General features: G+C 38.9%; 1 pseudogene; it reads left to right on the top strand.

Moving 5' to 3' along the window:
• The first annotated feature begins 15,683 nt into the window (after positions 1-15,683).
• On the top strand, positions 15,684-17,032 carry LOC138174666 (biorientation of chromosomes in cell division protein 1 pseudogene; annotated as a pseudogene).
• Positions 17,033-18,587: the final 1,555 nt, after the last annotated feature.

Genomic DNA, 18,587 nt, shown 5'->3' with positions numbered 1-18,587 from the left:
CTGAGATTATTATAATGGTTTTCTAATTGTTTCCCTACCTCACATCTCTCTCCATTGCTGTGCATCCTTCACTCTCTTGACAAAATGATTTTTTTATAAATATACTTTTGACTATGGAAATCCCCTATACAACAAATTCTACTGGCTTCTTCTTACCTCTAGGATCAAATATAAAATTCTGTTAAGTTTTAATATATAAAATATTGTTAGGTTCAGAATGTTAGTCAACCTTTCTTTCTATACTCTGTACATTTCTCCCCTTTCCACACTGTGCAATCAAGCCAAATGGTCTTTCTCTCTATTCCTCACATATGACATTCCCATCTCTATGCTTTTTCATTGGCTGTGCCTCACACCTGGAATGCATTCTATCCTTATAGAATTCCTCTCTTGCTTTGGGAGCTGCATTCTTCATGACACCTTTCTTGATTCCCGACTGCTAGTGCCCTATTTTTCAAATTCCTTTTCATTGAGTATTTTTGTGTTTATTTGAATTTTTCCTTTATATTATGTATATATTTCTACAAGCTTTTGTTGTCTCCCCCATTAGAATATATAAGCTCCTTGTGCATAGCTATTGTTTTATTCATTGCATCTATATCTTCTGCACAGAGTGCCTGTAACATAGAACCCAAAGATAGATGGTAAGCTCCTGGAGGGCAGAAGTACTTTCATCTTTTTATCCACAGTGCCTAACACAGCAACTGGCATCTAGTCAATACTTTATAACCCAGAGAACATGATTAATTCATGTAACTGCACACTAAAATGAAGGGTGTATCATCATCAGGCCTGAAACTAGAAGAACTTTATAATTGGTGTTTTTAATAAGGAAGAAAATAGTTTTTCAAGTGAAGACCCTGAGATATCTATCAAGAATGGATGTTGTTTCCCCCTTCTATCTTTCTTTGCTTCTGTACCAATGCCAGGGTAAGCCTTCCCTGTAATATTGAATACAGTGTTCTGCTGCCTGTTACCATTTATGACAAAGTAGGGCTTCTACTCTTGCAGCTGATTCTGCTACAGGTCACACATCCTGGAGATGGGGAATGTGGCTGTTCCCGGGGGCCAAATATGGAGACCATTATATCATCTCACACCCTGGGAGAGGCTCCTCTTTTTAGACCAGCTGAGCATCATTTGATTGTAGCGCATCGTTATCTCTGACCTCTAAGTAGGGTCACTTTTGTAACAGCATAGAGAAAGCTTTCAGGAGTGAGTGAGTGCTCAGAGAAATCAGGTAATATGCTCTGTCCATTTCAGTGATCGTTTCTGACAGTGCTGATAGAATGACTTCTTTTGTGGTCCATTGATTTCAATGTCAGGCAGATGAAAAGTAGCATATCGATGAGACCTTTGTCTTTACTTTGCCCAGAATGTCTTGTCAAGTAAAATACCAAGAGAGAAAACCAACTTAGGTGACTTTAGCAACATTGGTTTTCTTGATTCTGGAAGAAAGAAGATGCCTTATGATATAAATGCTTATTGACAGAAGAATATTTTTTTAAAGTAATTGCTTTGATTTGTTTTTAGAGTGATGCAAACAAGATAAGGACAAAAGAGACCACAAAAAAGTTTCGATTGCACACTGTTAATACAATTACAATTGAGATGCATTCCCAACATTTATTGTGGCTAAAGCTAACCATTTTGTATAGATAAATATTTTTTTTTCTGGAAAACTTTATTTTTATTGTAGGTGGAATGGGGACACAGCAAGTTAGATGATTCCAATTTTGTTGGGAACATCTAAAGCATCATAGTCTGGAGCAAGACGGACATAGGCCTTCTTCTCTCCATCAGGCCGGATCAGTGTGTTGACCTTGGCCACATCGATGGCATACAGCTTCTTTACGGCCTGCTTGATCTGATGCTTGTTGGTCTTGACGTCCACAATGAAGACTAGGGTGTTGTTGTCCTCAGTCTTCTTCATAGCAGACTTGGTGGTCAAGGGAAACTTAATGATGGCATAGTGATCGAGCTTGTTTCTGTGAGGGGCACTCTTCAGAGGGTATTTGGGCTTCCTTTGAATTCTCAGTGTCTTGGGTCGCTGGAAGGTGGGGGAGTTCGGATCTTCTTCTTTTGTGGCTATGGACACCCTTCAGCACTGCCTTCTTGGCCTTCAAGGCCTTGGTCTTGGCTTCTGTCTTGGCGGGGACAACAGCTTCTTTCTTCGCCTTCAGCGCCATGTTGGGGGAAAGGGTCCTATAGATAAATATTTAAAGCTGAATGATTACATGTTCAAGTTGAAGAGAAATAAATCCATAAAGATTCCCAACTATAACAATAAAAAGCTTATTCTGATAAAAAAAAAAACCAACAATTTTTTTTTTACCCCTTAACTCATTGGAGATATGTTTACATTCTGTATGCCCACACATATAAATTTCATAAAAAGCTCCTTTTTCCTTATTAATGAATAATTAAATAGCTCTACCAGCAGAAAAGGGTCTCTACTGTTTGATGGGACCCCTTAAAATGCAGGGGCTATATCAAGTTTTTGTTGTTTTTTTGAAAAAAAAGCAAATATATCACTAAGTCACAAAGCAATAGAGTTTTATTATGGTGCATTTTAATTCACACAAAGAAAGGCCAATAACTGAGGTTGAGGTACTCTGGGTCAGTGGCATGGGAGAGGAGGAGGTTGTGGCAAAGGATACTGCTCAGTCTCAGGCATGGAAAAAAGAAAAGATATATCCAGGGCTTGGTGTTGTAGATTGGGGAAGAGACGAGGGAGGAGTTACCAGGTCTCAGGTATGATGGCCTTTTTCACTAGTAGGTGGAAGTAAAGGCCAGTAATCTCTGATCCCTCAGAGAGATTGCCCTCAGACATGGCAAACCCAGTTCTGTCAAGCTCTTCAGCATACTTCCTAGTTGCTGTATAGGGGATTGGCATTCCCATAATCTTCTCCAAAAGGCCAACCATGTTGGCCATCGTTCTTATAGAGATAGGGAACCAATCTTAGTTTTTACCTTGCCTCAATTGTAAGAAATAGACAAACTGACAAGGAACTATTAAGTGCCTGGTCCTCATCTCTTACTTCATGAGTGTAAAAAGATTTTCAGTATGTTTACAAAATAATTTCATAGTAATGATTATTTTTAAAGTAGATTGTAAGGTGTTTATGTATGTAGGTTATGTCACTGAGCCCCTACCTCAAATTAATAAACTTCATTAGCTTCTTTTTTAAAAAAAGACTTATCTTTTTGGAGGAGGGAAGGCAGGGCAATTGGAGTTAAGTGACTTCTCCAAGGTCACATAGATAGTAAGTGTGTCAAGTGTCTGAGGTCAGATTTGAATTAAGGTCCTCCTGACTCCGGGGCCAATGCTTTACCTAGCTGCCTCTATTGGCTTCTAATCATATCTAGGATCAAATATAAACTCCTCTCTCTGGTATTTAAAGGTCTTCTTAGTTTGGCCCCTTTCTACCTTTCCAATTTTCTTATAAATTACTCACACCCACATACTCTTTTTTCCAGATACTCTGGCCTACTTGTTTCATAACTTGCACCCAGAGTTGATGCTTGAAACCAATGGCAGAGGAAGGAAACATAGGCAGAAAGAAGAACAAAGGGCAAAGAACCCTTTGATGAGCTTTGTTGACAAACTTCCATTATGTCACAAATTGGATGGAGAGTGAAGAAAGAATGCCTTCATTTTTTTTTTCTGTGCACCATTGAAAGGTGAAAATATCTTCCTTTACAAATACTTATGTAATGGGAGTATGGGCCAGTAATGGTCCAGGACTTGGAGCATACTCAGATTCACCCTTCCTCATGGATTATATAGAACATGTACAATACTCTGACTGGTTCAACTCTAAAACTTAAGAGTTTCAGAAGCTGGTTTCAATCATGGTGTGATGATAAGTCTTCTGGTTGTGCTGAGGAATTAGAAGGATTGATGACTCAACAGAGGCAAAAAAATGAGTAAAAGAGGACTATTGTCAGTCATTGGATGGGGATGGGGCAATAGCTGCCTCATCTCACTATCCAGTTCCCTGACATCCACGATGCACGACACTTCTGTTTCTTTTGTGTTTATTCTTTTCTGACTGTGGCTAACTTAGTAAATGGAGGTGGAACTGGCCAAGTTTTGACCTTGTGAACTTCACAAGATCAAGAGAGTTACCAGTTACCTCCAGCAATGGGCTTAGTAGTAAAGACTACTGGAGTTGGTAGCAGCAGTAGCCAATGAAGAGCTAGCACAATACTTGAGTGAGCTGTTGACCCAGCCCAGAAATGCAATGATTTGTCAGCTAAAAAAATTCTATAAAGAGTTAGCTGATCTGAGCAGAAGAGTTCAGTCCTGAAACAGACTTGGAAGGGACCCTGTGAAGGGGAAAAAGTCCTCTAAGGGCAAGGAATTTTGAGATACTGTTTGGCCACACAAGTTTCTTATACATGTATCTTGCTAAATTTGTGCCTTAAGTGTATACTTACTCTTCCCTGAAACGATATGTATGCACAGAATGGCATGTACTCCCTAGTTTGCAAAGATTATTTTGAAACTAATGTTCCTGCTATATTTTCTCAGTAAAATCCTTTTGTAAAAACTAAACGATGTTAACTGATTGATATGGAGGGAGCATACCAGATGGGGGCCCAGGAGCAACAGTAATAGAAAATCCTAATCCCTCACAGTGACTTTTAGAACCCAGAGATAAGTAGTAGTCAACTACTCCTAAGAATTGAAGCTTCCAAGAGGAGACTGAAGGCGTGAACCCAGAGGAGGTGCTAGGATTCATTATTATTATTGTTGTGAGTATTAATAATGATAATTAATAATAACAACAGTAAGTGATAATAATTATATATTATTATAGACTGAGTTGCCCTATAGGCTGGAAATGTAGCCACCTATGGGCCCAATCCCAATACTCATAGGTAAGGAAGTTTAACTTGTTCCATTTTTACAACATAGACCAGTTCCCCCCCACCCCGCCTTAGGCGACCTGGTGGTCCTCCTCTCATGGGGGTCCATTATACTAGTGCCACACTTAGTACATCAACCCAATTGACTATGGCCCTACTGAATCTCAGAACTCACTCCTGAACTCAAGGAATCCATTAGCCTCAGTCTCCCCAGCAGCAAGGATAACAGGCTTGTGCTGCACTTAAACTAGGCACAGAGAATTATAAAGGTTGAATATATTCTTTTCAATGCCAAACCTCAATTAGACCTTAGGAGTCAGGGCAATAGGGAGTATATTTCATACTGTGTGTAATTTAAAAAAAAACAGTCTTGCTATGTCCCACAAGCATTCATGATGTCTTTTCCTGCTGCTGTCACCACCCTCCTAATGTCACCACTTATTCTTAGTAAATCGGGTCTCTTCTGAGCAGACACATTGCTGAGCTGTGAAAATCAATAGAATTTCCAGAGCCAGAGCAGTGGTGTGGAAGGTGGCTGAACAAAAGCAGCTGCTTAATAACCTCAATGCCTTTAAAAAGGGTTTTACATGTCCATGCACACTTAATAGAAAGATGGTATGGAGGGTCTAGGATAGGGTCTTTACCCACAGTGGAGACTGACCAGGGGCACTGTATGCAGGGAGACGCAAAGACAGACACTTTTTAATATTGCTTTTTCTTTTTTTAAAAAAAAATTATTTAATTTAATTTTATTATTATTTTTTAATATTGCTTTTTCTTAAATGCACATATTTGAATGTTGGGAAATCCCATTCTCAGTGATGCATTGATATTTTATTTTATGATAAATCGAGTCTTAGGTAGATGAAAAATTTGTGTAGTCCTTGTGCCTACTATATACATGGTATGACATCTCCTCCTGTTTTGGGAATGGCTCAACTTGTGCAATTGAGTTTCAGGTACAGCAGGTGGTCAACAATGTATTTTCTAAGGATCATATTTATACTGATAGTTTCTGACTGGTCATAATTAGAGTGCTATGTCTGATTTATTTTGTAAATATTGTTTGTATAATTTATATAAATAAATACTATTTTTAATGAGTTTCAAAGCAAGTGTCTCTTTAATGAGGTTGCATTACTTAGGACCAGATGAGAAAACTCACCTCAGGAGAAAACCTTAGTTTTCTCACTGAAAAATAAATAAGCTACTATATATATTCATTCATTCAGATAGAAAGACATGCATAGGTATATTTATGAATTCATATATGTATGTATACATACACATATACATCCATGCATCACAGAATATATACATAGACATATATACATATATGTATAGGTGTGTGAGTATGCACATAAATTTATATAGGTGGTGTAGAGTCAGAGTCAGGAATACCTAGGTTTGAATCCAGTCTTAGACTCTTACTAGCTGTGTGACCCTGGGCAAATTGCTTAACCTATCTGTGACTCAGTTTCCTCATCTGAAAAATGAGGATAATAGCACCTGCTTCATAGGGTTGCTGTGAGGATCAACTGATTTAATATATGTAAAGCACTTTAAAACACTATATAAATGCGATGATTAGTATTATGTAGCTTTTAACTTATATCTATTTCTCCAGTATGTATCTGCACACATGTGAGGCACGTGACTTAGTTAATAAAAGCTTAGCTTTGGAATCAAGAGACTTGAATTTTAATCCTGTATCTTGCACATACTATTTGAAATAACCATGAGTATTTTACCACCTAATGCACTCAAGCAACTCTCTAAGATCCATGGATGGATTTCAGGGGGGAGAAAGTCTATGAACTCCGATGGAAATGCACTATTTTTACTAAGCTCTAACTAAAATTGAATATTTCATTCAATTAACAAATGTGAGCAACAGATATTACTCTAAGAATGAGTCCAGGGGATTCCCCAAATCACCAATGGGGTCTATGGCACAAAACAAGTCAAGAGTCCCTGCTCTTAGACTTAGGTGAGAACCATGTTCGAACTGTATTGTTCAGTAGAGGAAGAGAGTGGATGTAGAGGGAGTTTCTTACTTTGGTGAAATTTAAGGTCCTTGTGTACATATTCACATGAATACACACAAGTGTGTATGTCTATGCACATACATATAAGATGTATTAGAAAGACAGAAACTTTTTTAAAGTAAGTTTTAGTAACCTGTTTTATTGTATGAATAACATACTGCTTTCAGACAGCAAGGAGAAATAGAGAAGCCTAGCACATCTTGTTCATCAATTTCCAATCTGGCATGCACTGGGGGTATGTTTTTCCCCATGCTTGGCATCTTGCAAAGTGTCTCCTCCTATCTCCTGAACTTGTGATTAAATCCACTTGCACTCCAGGCTTTCATGCTTCTCCAAAATAACTTTCCTTCATCCATCCAACACCAGCCGTGTAATGAGAAAGGATGCCAAGACATCATGTTGCCAAAACATGGTAATTGACACAGCAAAGGTTTAGACTTGGCTGACTCACAGCCTTCTACTGGACAGTTCCTTGGAGACTATCAAGAATTCTGACCTCATACATGCTTAACAGAAAAAAAGGGCCTCCTGGTGCTTCACTGCTTTGACTTAAGAAAATTAAGTTGGGTTAGAAAGAATTGACTCTCTCCCTCCCTCTCCCCCCCCAAAAAAAGATTTTTTTTATCCTGAACACTTAGGAAGGTGGAGAATTAACTTATCAAGTACATCATTCAGGACCAGATTTACTTTCATCTTGCATGAGCTACATGGGAATCAAATAACAGTGCTATGTGGCAATGAAGACTTGGCTGTGACTCCAAGTCGCAAGTATAGGGATAGAAATGAAAAACAGTCTCCTGTCTGGTTGTTTGGGGTGGGTAGAGTCCATGGTGTAACTAAACTGATCTTCTCTGGGCATCGAAGCACTCTAGCTTCCATGTCTGTTGCTTATCTCCCATGCTTGGAATGTACTCCCTCCCCATCTCTATCTCTATGAATCCATATTTTCCTTCAAGAAGCAGCTAAAGAACCAACTTCTAAATAAAGCCTTTCCTGAAATCTCAAGTGCTAGCACCTTCCTTCCCTAACTATTTTGCATTAATTTTGTGTGTTTATATATTATATATAGATTTTATACATTCATGTACACATAAATACATGCATGCATTTATTCTATATCTCTGTGGATATTTGTACCCATATATGTATATATGTATGTGTAAATGGACATTTATCTATGTATACACACATAGGTATTAGATATATCTATGTATAGACGTGCATATATGTATTATATATGTAATATATAATATGTATGTATGTGTGTTTGTATATACATATATACACACACACATAGCATTTATAAAGTGCTTTAAGGTTTGCAAAGTGCTTTACCAATATCTTATTTAATCCTCAAAACAACTCATGGAGGTAAGAGGATATTATTATGCCAGTTTTACAAATGAAGAAACTGAGCTGAAGAGATAAAATGGCTTGCCCAAAGTCATATAGCTAGTACCAGTCTGAAGCTAGATTTGACCTCAGGTCTTCCTGACTCCAGGTCCAGAGTTTTATCTGCAGAGCCACTTGGCTGCCTAGTCTCAAAATCTATACACACATGTGTGTAGGTTATATACTTATATCTGTACCTATCTATCCAAGTGTATACTTATTTCCCCCCAATAGGATGAAAGTTCCTTGAGTTCAGGGACTATTTTTACTTTTTCCATGTAATTCACAGTACCTGGAATATGGTACTTAATAAATGCTTATTGATTGATTGAATTGTAGAATGTGAGAACTTCCACATTGATGAGCTGGTAATCGTGTCAGCAATGCCACAATATCCATATCCCGTGTCCACTAGGGTATTGGAGTATGATTCAAGTAAATCCAACCAATATTTATTAAATGACTACAATTTATATTTATTAAATATCCCTCTATTATACTGGGGATACAGAAATAAAAACAGAAAGAGTCCAACAGCTCACATTCTATTGGAGGTGGGTAGGGTGGGTGAACAGCAGGAATACATGTAGGCAAATAGAAAAAAAGTTGTAATAAAAATAGTAAAATAGAGCCCAGTATCTTGATTGAATGAAATCATAAGATGAAGTACATCCATTCTGTCACCTAATAAGTACAGCCATCAGGTATCTTCTGATAGTGAATATGTGATTCTTCTTGAGGAGCCATTTTGAATTTTATAATGTATCCCTTCCACATCATGGAGGTTATGGGCACATCCCCTTGATCTGGAAAATACACATATAATTTTTTGTCCCTCACTTCGTACCAAAGAAGAAGTATGAATTTTTTCTTTTTCTTTTGTGGGGGTGTTTACAGTATTGAAGATAAGATAAGTTGATGTTATACAATAGTGTATATATGCTTTATACATCTCTTTGTTTCTAAACTTTTTTTGGGGGGGGGGCTTGTCTACTGGCCTTCGCATGTTATGTGGATTCCACAAAATTCTCATTTAATTTCTTATGCCAACCTGCAATATATCAGAGCCATTATGGGGAAAGCCACAATGTGAAAGGGATAACTGTATAATACAATAAAATAATGCAAAAGTATTTGAAGCATCCATAATTTCATCATCATGGGAAATTATTTCCACCAATCAGATAAAAAAAACAGTCTATATCTTAATAGATATATCATAGAGAGTTGTCTAGAGCTCAGAGAGGTTAATTGATTTGCCCTAGGTCACATAGCTAGTAACTGCCAGAGGCAAGATTTGAAGCTGTCTTCCTTATTCTAAGCCCAGCACTCAACTCACATCTGCCTCTTCAATGGTATTAACAATAGGGGTGGCTAGGTGGCGCAGTGAATAGAGCACTGGCCCTGGAGTCAGGAGGACCTGAGTTCAAATCCGACCTCAGACACAACACAAAAACTAGCATGTCACCTTGTCACCTTGGGCAAGTTACTTAACCCCAACTGCCCTCCAAAAAGCAAAAAAAAAAAAAGATATTAACAATGATAAAAAAAATTATAGCTGTGAATCTTCTATCAAAAAGCTTCAGAGCAATATGAAAGTATTTTTCTGATAGTAGGTTGTTCAATGGTCATGAATGGAAAGATGGAGGCAGAGAGACGTTTAGTGATTTACTCAAAGTCAGTGGTCAAGCTAGTTGCTAGAAGCCCATTCAGCTGAATGACTACCAAAAGCGGCATGATGTATCATCATGCTCTTTCATCTCCTCCTCAAGCCAAGTGCATGCTTGGCCACATGGAGTAGCAATAACAAGCAAACAGAAATGGTGACCCAGAGATATGGCCACATGATAAGTAATTTTGTCATTGAATGCGTGCAAGTTTTAAAACAGCTTTTAATTAGCCAGTAGTTAATAGGTCCTATCTTGGGACATAGGCAGAGAGAGTTTTAAATAATAAAAAAATCTAGGAGGACAATTAATATTCGGAGTGTTCCAAAATGGATGATGAAATGCTTATGTGTAAATCTGAAGTGTCTAAAGAACAAGGAATTCCTTTATTTTGAAGAATGGATAGGGTTATTGGCTTAAAATAAACAAAGTAATACTTATGAAAAATGAGGTAGTTGATAAATGATAAGGAAATAAGGAATTTGGAAAGTCCTTAAAATGTTCCAACAACCAACTCACCTGTCACCTCTTAATCATGTTTTTCAACCATTCTTAATCCCTCCCACCCCATAAGAAAACCATGGTATTTCCTAGATGTTTGAACAAAATTTATGTCACCTTTGCTAAGTCTTCTTAGTCTTTGATCCTCAGTAAAAATGTAACTTTTTTTGCCTAGAGCTTTACAAATCTAATCAAAGATCTTTGAAAGTGGAATGACTGGGGAAGGGAAAAAGCTTCTCATGTATTTCCAGGTTGTATTTGTCCTTCATCTTTGAAGAGGAGTAGCAGTAGAGACACACAAAAGTTGATAGGAGACAAAATCCAAGAAGCAGTAGTATAAGCCACAACCTCAGATGTCTATTCACAAGTATGGGTTGTAAGCAAGATGAATGAAGTAAGGAAGAAAATTTAACCTCATGTGTTTCAAAGTTATTCATGTTTATGAAGTAGTTGAAGTAGAACTCTGCATCATCTCATAATATCTTCCCAGATTTCTCCAAAACTATCTTCATCATTTCTCATGGTGAAGTGGACAACCGAGCAGAAACAGGACAGCAATGCCAATTATAATTTGATAGGAGTGTTTATTAACCAGCTGGTGACTGCCTCCCTGGTAGGAAGACAGCATTGAGTCTTCTGCAAGGTACATTTTTATAGAATAATATGTTGCTAACAACAAAATGTGGTTCCAAGGGGGTGTAATGCCATTTCTAGTGAAGCCTTGATTACCTAGCAAAAACAAGAATAGACTTGTACCTGGGGCATATTTCTAAGAAGAACAGACTTGTATCTGGGGTATGTTTCTGGCAACACAGGTGGAAAGTTCCCTCTCTATTGTGGCCTATTAGATGGTTTCCAGAGACCCTGGTAGGGGCCCCTTCTGGCAGGTTTAGGGAGCTTTGTTTATAATTCCTGGTGGGCACTTCACTCCCCCCTTTTCTTGATCATAGTTAAAACTCAGACTCAACTGAGTCCAGGGACATAGGTAACTTGGGGTCAAGCAGGGCACAGAGATCAAAGGAGAGGGTGGGCTTCCCATGAGTCACATTCTTTGCAATTAGAGTCCCATCAAATGTCTTAATAAGAGTACAAGGTGGGAGCATAGGAGTTGAAACTGGCAAAAGGCAGGAATGCCAGGAACAGGAGCATCAGGATAGTCTCTTAATCTTCAGTTGTAAGACACCAGCTGGCTCTGTTACCCTGGTGGGTCAGGAGGAGCCATCACCTTGATGTTTGAGGGGTGGATCCAGGTTTTTCTTCCAGCCACCTTAACAGTGGAGTGGTCTGGTAAACTGCTCAGACTGCATCCTGGATGTCTTGGAGAGCTTGGAGGGACTTGAGAAGTAAATCATTAACAGTCATACATTACAGCATCAGCCACCCGAAGTGCAATAGGAGGTGGGGTACCGAACAGAATCTCAAAAAGGGGAATGAATTTTACATATAATCTTCAGCTACAAATGTTAACACTTGCTTAGATGGTGGAATAACTACAAATTCAGATCAAAACAATTCTCTTATGCTTTACAACTTGTTACACCAATTCAGCAAAAACATGTCTTGCAAATGGAGGTTTTAGTGGGTCTCTTAAAATCACAATAGAGATTTTAAAAATTTCTTCTACTAATATTTTATGCAGAAAGTTACTTGAAAACTTTTAAATGATCTTATGAAATTTGCATAACTTTCTGTACATGTTCTAATTCTAGATGAAAAATAATATTAGATTTTCCAATAAGCTAACATAAAAGAGCTTACATCTTTCACTGACTACTTGCTCTGATCATAGAAACCTGCTATAGAAGGAAAAAGCAGGGACATATGACATTCCAAATATGCCAGGAGAAAACATCCTTGGCTCTGTTTAAATTCAGGTACAGTCACAGATATCCAACCATGTAGCATCTGTTCCATCTCATAGCTAGATTCAGGAATAGGTGGGAAACATTCCTTTTCAAAGGAACGTCATGGGTAAACTGAGCCAGGAGGGATCCCATCCCAGACAGAGGAACTTCAGTCTTAACCAAATGTAGACTTCCACCTGTTAACAGTACAGGATCACATTCCTCTGAGTAGCTAGTGGCATTTTCTCTCAGACACTGATTTAATGCAGATGACTATTCCCAAATTCAAAGTCAAAATAAAATTTAGTTATAGTCCCAAGTGCTTTTTACCTTAAACAACAAGCTTTACCAATCACAGCTTAGAGCCAGTTATAATTATTTTTATTCTCATGGGGGCTGCAATAAGATCAGATCTTGTAATATATGGAATTCCATTTACCATCCTTATAGAATCCAACTTACAGAAATTCTTTTTCATCTTTGCAACTTCTTAGACAGTTTTACAACATAAGGAAAATTTATATGAATTGTAAGCAGGAGAGACTGCTCTGAATGGGAAGAACTAACTAGTCAGACAAGTTTTCATCCAGTTTTCTCCTTTCCACATACAGTAATCAATTAACAGGTTTAGGTTTTAGCATTAAAACAGTAGCCCAAAATAGCTTAGTTAACAATCTTACAAGTTTTTCTAAATAGCAGATATACACATTACAAGTCAGGGTGAGCAGAACTGATAAAGTAACACTACTGATCTTACATGATTTTTCTCCTCACTCAGGTTTTACAGTATACAGTGTAGAAATACAACAATAATATAAACTGAGAGATGACATTATTGCATTTCCAAATTACATATATAAGAATAATTGATCTTACCAAGTGAAGAGGCTAGTTGACCTCTGACCTCATTTTCTCCTCTCTTTTTCTCATCTCTCCACAGTAGCAGACCCTGGCTATGGGGTAGTCAATTTGGGAGAAAAAGGGCACTGCTCAACTGGGTAGTGCCAGGAGATGGTTTGGGGAACTTGACGTACAAAAGTTCAGGGTACCTGGGGATCTAAGGTTGTTGCTAGTGGGAGCTAGGCCAAGCACCCTTTTACTAAACCATTTAGACTGTAGAAAGAATATAATTTTAGGCTGAATACCTCAGATCTAACACACAATTTAGTAGCTCAGATGTATCCCAGACTTAGTATATGGGATAATGATTAACTTGTGTTTGTACCTTTGTTTCACAAGCTTCTTTTCCCTTGTCTAACTGTTTCCATGTTATTCAGAAAAAAAATGTTCTATTCCAGGGATTTAACCTTTCAGGTAGGCAGATGACAAGCCTGTGTAGCTCCAATGTAGCTGCTGTACCTTTTCCCCCTTTTTTTTATTTTTTTAACTTCACTGCAGCCCTAGCTCAGTTAGAGCCAGAACAACAGGGACAAAATCTTAATGGTTCTAACCTCTTACTGTTTCCTTAGCTCCATCAGAGCTGCATGACAGGGGTAGGGCTTTGTAGCCCTAGCTAAGAAGAATGAGGACCACAAGGAATAAAATCTTAGCAGTTGTAACTTGTCACTGTGGCACTGGTCTGGTCAGAGCTTGATCACAGAGAGAAAGCACTGTAGCCCTGGCTTTGTCAGAGGTAGGACTATGGGGAGGAGAATCTTAGTGAATTTATTTTTGACATTTTGTTCAGGTATACGTTTCTTAGGTGTTCATTCCTTTAAAATTTCATATCTACTTCAAGACTTTAAGAGAACAATCATGCTCTTAATTTTGAAATAAAAACAATTCAATAACCAATCTGGTAATCTTATATTTCAGTTTTTGTAGTTAAACTAAAATTTTTCTTGGTGCCAACTAGTAACAAGAATGAATTAAATTACCTGGATCTATATTCCCAATGATGTTGCACAGTTCTCTTTCTATGACCCAGGAAAGGGTTAAGTGTTAGTCCCATTCAAAAGTGCAGCTTTGAAACCTACTTCTTTTTGATCATTGAAGTGACCCTTTTTCTCTTAGATAGATCTTAGGGGAGAAATTTCCCCATTCTCTTCTTTTGTCCGTTTGTCTTTCTACTTCAAGAACTTTGCCTGAAGTCCAAAGGAGTGGAAGGAGAAATGTTTTTCTGCCAACAGCCTTTCTTTAAGAGACTATTAATCTTTCTAGCATAGGTCTTACTGCTTGGCTGCCTTTTTTTTTAATCTTACAGGATGGCAAATTCAGAGGTTTCTTTATACAATCACACAGACAGGATATTAAAGTTACAGAGACCGAAAGAAATGCGGGCAGAGACAAAATGAAAGTCACAGACAGAATACATGAACCAAAGCTAACAAGGCACTCTGGTGGCATTTTTTGTCTCTCCAGTGGTCCCTTGCACTGAGATTTTTGGATTTACAAAGGGGGCCCAGGGGAACCACTTGAGAAGTGGAGAAAGTTCACTCCCTCCCTTTGGGGATTCCAGGTGGAGCAACTGAGCACCTGGAGCAACTGTTGGCAGTTGTCCCAGGTAAGCTGGTGGGTTATGGACAGGGCTGGTCAGATCCTGGGGATGGGGCAATCTGTTGGAGGGGGAAGAGCCCTGATGGAGTGGCTGAGTCAGGGGATGGGGAGCTGGCAAGAGACTGATCTTTTGATCTATGGCATTGCCTCCTTGGGCTGAGACTTGAGGCTGAGCAGTTTATCTTCTGAACTTGGCCAGTAAAGGCTGGATCAAAAGTACCCTCAAATGGCCAGCCAACACCGAATTGGGGCCACTCAGAGTGACAAAATAGGGAAGGGAGCCTCTCTCCCACCCCCGGGGCGCAGATGTTTGTTGGCCCATAAATGCAAGTAGAGACAGAGCGAAACAAACAAAAAAAAAATATAACACAAACCGACAGGAGGTAGAGACAAACCAAGAAAGTTACAGCACACTTAAAGTTACAGAGACAATTAAAGTTACAGCAACACTTAGTGAACACAGAACACATAAAGAAAGGGTTAAAGTTACAGAGAACACAGAGAATACATAAATAAAGGGCACTCCATCAGCGTCCCAACCTTGGAGACCAGTAGGGGCATTAACGCTGCATCCAGCTTAGCCTCCTACTCTACCTGGGGCTGAGGAACATCTCTCATTGGCCACCCCCTACACTCTCTTACACTACAGGAGTACTCACTATGAAGAACACTTATGGACTGAATTGAAAGAATTTGGGAAGGACTCAGGTTCGTGATTCACTCAGGAAAAAAAAAATTCAAGCCTGGGGCTGAGGAACATCTCTCTGTGGCCACCCCCTAGGGTTAAATTGCTTTCACAGCTCTCTGGGGAGGCTGGTCCAGTTGTCAAAGCCAAAGGCTATCTCAGTGTAACCTCCAAAATGAAGTGGACAACCGAGCAGAAACAGGACAGCAATGCCAATTATAATTTGATAGGAGTGTTTATTAATCAGCTGGTGACTGCCTCCCTGGTAGGAAGACAGCATTGAGTCTTCTGCAAGGTACATTTTTATAAAATAATATGTTGCTAACAACAAAATGTGGTTCCAAGGTGGTGTGAAGCCATTTCTAGTGAAGCCTTGATTACCTAGCAAAAACAAGAATAGACTTGTATCTGGGGTATGTTTCTGGCAACACAGGTGGAAAGTTCCCTCACTATTGTGGCCTATTAGGTGGTTTCCAGGGACCCTGGTAGGTTTAGGGGGCTTTTGTTTATAATTTCTGGTGGGCACTTCAATGGAACAATAGTAATCCATGTCATTCATATACCAGCATTTGTTTAGCCATTCACCAATTGTTGAGTAGCCCTTTAGTTTTCAATTCCTGTGGACCAAAAAGGGCTGCTCTGATTAAAGTAATGGTAAACAGATATTCTAAATGACTGATGAAGAATGCTACCCACTTCCTAACATGGGACGATACAATATATATATACAAAATGAGATATAATGTTTTGGGACATGACCATGACCAAACAAATCTATTTCATTTGACCATGTATATTTGTTATAAGGGTTTTGTTTTTCTTAGTTTTTCTTTAGTTTTCTTAGTTCCAGGGTTAGGGAATTGAGGTGGGAGCAATAGAAAATAAATGCTTGGTTTTTTTTTTATTATTTAAAAATAAATCTTGGCCCCTGCTGCCTGGCCCAGTCCCAGGCCAGGCCTCAAGTGGCTGCCCCCTCAGGCTCTCGGCCAGCAGCCCCAGGCTGAGGGTGTGGTCGTGGGGGACAGCAGCGGAGGGAGTGGTGGGGCTAGTGTGGGCGGTGAGGGCGGTGCCAGTGGCTCTGGCCAGGCCTTGGAGGCCTTTGCCTCAGGCTCCAGCTTTGCTGCTGCCCAGGACTGGCAGCTCTTCGGGCTCATAGTGGAGCAGCTCAAGAGTTGCTGCCTGTTTGATGGCTTCCGCAGGGACTGCCTTGACGACCTGGACACCAAGCCAGCTTACCAGAATCTAAGACAGAAAGTAGATGACTTTGTGTCAACTCATTTAGACAAGCAGGAATGGAACCCAGCAATGAACAAAAACCAGTTGAGAAATGGGCTGACGCAGAGTGTGGTTCAGTTGGGAATGCTGGAAGCTGGAGTGGACAAAATTATTTCACAGATAGTGGATCCGAAACTAAACCACATCTTCAGACCACAGATAGAGTGAGCAATTCATAAATTCCTGGCTGCACAGAAGAAAGAGCCTGAAAATCAGCATCCACCTGCTCCTTCTCAGGATTTCTCTTAAGCCTTTTTCTTCTTATGCCTTTGATGATAGCTGCTAAAAATTCCATATAATTGACAGTGTGAATAAGCTTATTCAACTTGACAAGACTGCAGCCCCGTGATGAAGATCTTATAAGATTGTAGAGCCTTCAGATTTCATTCCTTAGTGAAAGCAGTGTAAGAGTTTGAAGGGGGGGAAATGCAGTTTGCCAGTAGAGAAACTGACATGGGACCTTTATAATCCTTAAGGAAGCTATTGAATAGGGGTGGCCAGGTAGCACAGCGAGTGAGAGCACCGGCCCCAGTGTGGGGATGACCTGGGGATCGAATCCAGGCTCAGATACTTAGCACCACACCCAGAAATAACTAGCCGTGCAAACTTGAGGAAGTTACTTAACCCCAATTGCTTTTAAAAACAAAAAAGAAAGAAAGCTATTGAATTGATAGGTGTAAGGATTAAATCCTTACAGGTACTCAGAAAGTTGCTTAGAAATTCTGCCTTTTATGTAAGTTTTGGGGAAAGGGGCGGGTAGTACATGTTGCAGGGATTTTGTTACTTTGACATGGGAGGAATTTGAATTGACTTATTAAATGTTCTTTTCACTTTTCTAATAAAAATTTTTAAACATGGAAAAAAATAAATCCCAAATTTAACCTTATAGGTATCATTAAGACTTGGTGGAATGTGTCCCATGTCTGGAATATGTCTGTAAAAGGGTAGGTCTTATTCAAAGAAAGCAGGATGGATGAAAAATGTGGAAGAGGACTGGTGATATGTGTGTGTGTGTGTGTGTGTATACTAATAAGAGATTATCATCAGGAAAACTGAGAATTAAAGAGAAAAGCATGGCAGAAGGCATTTGGATTGAGATGAATGGAGATAGAAACATAAGCAAAATTATCATTAAATTATCATGCAGGCTCCTTGACTGAAAGGAAATAGATTGGGAATTTGAGAAACTGATCATAGGTCTGGCATAAAGGCAAGATACAGTGATAATGGTAGACTTCAATTATCCAGATCTTTGTTGGAGTTTTCTCACTGTCAAAAGCAGAGTATCTAATAATTTCTTAACTTAATGATGATTTGGCTATTCAAAACTAAGAAGAACTTAAAAGGGGGAATTCTAATCTGGGTATGATTCTTAGAAAGAAGAGGAAACTAGCTTCTGGAATGGAAATGAAAAGAACCTTAGTAGAGGAGGTGACCACTCCATTTTTCCATATAGAAACATCTTATAATTGATGATAGAGAGAATGTCTGGGGAGTCTGTTATCCTATCAAAAATTTTAAAATAGAAGATTTAAAAAAAGTAAAAAGAAAGTATAGACAAGAACCCATAAACTATGGGGGAAATCAGCCCATAAGAGTGTGGTACAATAATAAAAGTGCTGGATCTGGAGGAAGATATGAGTTCCAATTCTAATGACATTTATTACTTGTGCGGCCATGGGCAAGCTCCCTCAGTCTTCGTTTCCTCAATTGTAAAATGAGATGGTTAGCAGCTAAGTGGTGCAGTTCATTGAGTACTGGGTCTGGAGTCAGGAAGACCTTAGTTCAAATCTAGCCTCAAACA

Source organism: Petaurus breviceps, unplaced genomic scaffold (assembly GCF_028583685.1).
Source record: "Petaurus breviceps papuanus isolate PSGF00001 unplaced genomic scaffold, PetGlider_PUasm1.0 76, whole genome shotgun sequence".
In the NCBI taxonomy this organism is placed as follows: domain Eukaryota; kingdom Metazoa; phylum Chordata; class Mammalia; order Diprotodontia; family Petauridae; genus Petaurus; species Petaurus breviceps.
The sequence above is the reverse complement of the archived record's forward strand: the minus strand, read 5'-3'. Positions and strand labels throughout refer to the sequence as shown.